Raw genomic sequence first — 1743 nt, forward strand, 5'->3', positions numbered from 1 at the left:
TGGAAGAGCCCTGCTTCTCACATGGACAACTGTATGTTGGCTGCTCAAGAGTGGGCAGCAACAAAAAACCTATTTGTATATGCTCCACAAGGGAAAACAAGGAACATAGTTTACAATGAGGTGTTATAATCACAACAGCAAGAAAGTATGTACATGATCACCTTCTTTTACGAAACCTTATTGACTTTCATATATTTATATTGATATACATATATATACGTGTGTTTGGGTGCGTGTGTGTATATACATCTCTATATATAAAGACGATGCGTAGTCTAGACGGCGTTTTTAGATTTCATTATTCTCTTTAACCCGGGCAACGCCGGGTATTTCTGCTAGTATATATATATATGTATGGATGTATCTATGTTTATATATGTATCTATGTATATATCTATATCTATCTATCTACACATACAACACGCAAACACACTGAAACACACAGACTCACATTCATTATATATATGTATATAGGCATACATGCACATACACACGCATTCAAAAACACACATTCACACACACAACATTCATACATACACATATCGAGACATAACACAACCTCCCACACACTTGTCATTCCACATAGATTCAACAGACAGATACAGACACGTAAGTAATGAAAGCAAAACAATAACGGTATTGCTTGTATCTGTTAAATCTATCTTAAGATTCTTTACAACAAGATTGTATAGCAAAAGAGACGTCCCTCTATTCAATCCATAGGGTTTATAGCAACCAACGTTACCTACCGGGATGAGATGGCAGTGCCTTCTTTATATCCACTGTACACACGCACCCTCACACAAATACTTACATACATATATGCATATATATATGTGTGTGTGTGTGTGTGTGTGTGTGTGTGTGTGACAACTGGCTACCACCCATTGTGACGAATCACATACCTTGTCTAGCTGAGAGAGGCAGAGAGAGAGAGAGTTGGGGTAGAAATATATATATATATTTTATGCATCGCTGTTGACTGGTTTCACGCAACATTAATATAGTTTGTCAAATGTCGTAGATTTCCAATGCAAAAACAAGCTATGTTTGAGGTAAACGCACTCATATGCACGCACATAGTCGTACAAGTATATACACATATTCAAATGTATGCGTATGGGTGTCTGTTTACACACGTTATTTATTTTTTTATTACTAGGATTTTTTACAAAGTAAATTCTGTTTCGATTCTGAGTTCCGAAGTTCGTGATCAAATACAATGGAAATCGAAAGAGAATTAAGTTTATGAAACTCACCTAAAAAGTTAAAAAAATACACTCTACTTGCTGAAGTATTCCGGATTTTATTTTGTACCCACAAAAGCCTTCACTTCCGAACAAGCACCCAGAAATAAATATACGTGGCTATGTGGTGATAAGAAGCTGGCTTCATAACCACAGATTTCTGAGTTCAGTCCTACTGCGTGGCACCTTGGGTAGTTTTTTTCTACTATAGCTTCGATGCGACCAAAGCCTTGCGAGAGGATTTGGTACTCTGAAACTGAAAGAAGTCCATCGTATGTGTATAAACCTTCTACACCCGGATATATCTAAATCCCAGATAAACTTTCTACATCCGGATATGTCTCTGTAAACAATAACTCTCTCGTCGAGTGGGCCATGTTGTCCGATTCCTGATTTGAATGACTTTGCCAGGTGGCACTATTAAGTTGGACATGGCTTGAACCAATACTAGCTGAAACCTATCAAAATATCAAAGTATATATATATATATATATAT

The sequence above is a fragment of the Octopus bimaculoides genome, chromosome 4, assembly GCF_001194135.2.
Source record: "Octopus bimaculoides isolate UCB-OBI-ISO-001 chromosome 4, ASM119413v2, whole genome shotgun sequence".
Lineage (NCBI taxonomy): Eukaryota > Metazoa > Mollusca > Cephalopoda > Octopoda > Octopodidae > Octopus > Octopus bimaculoides.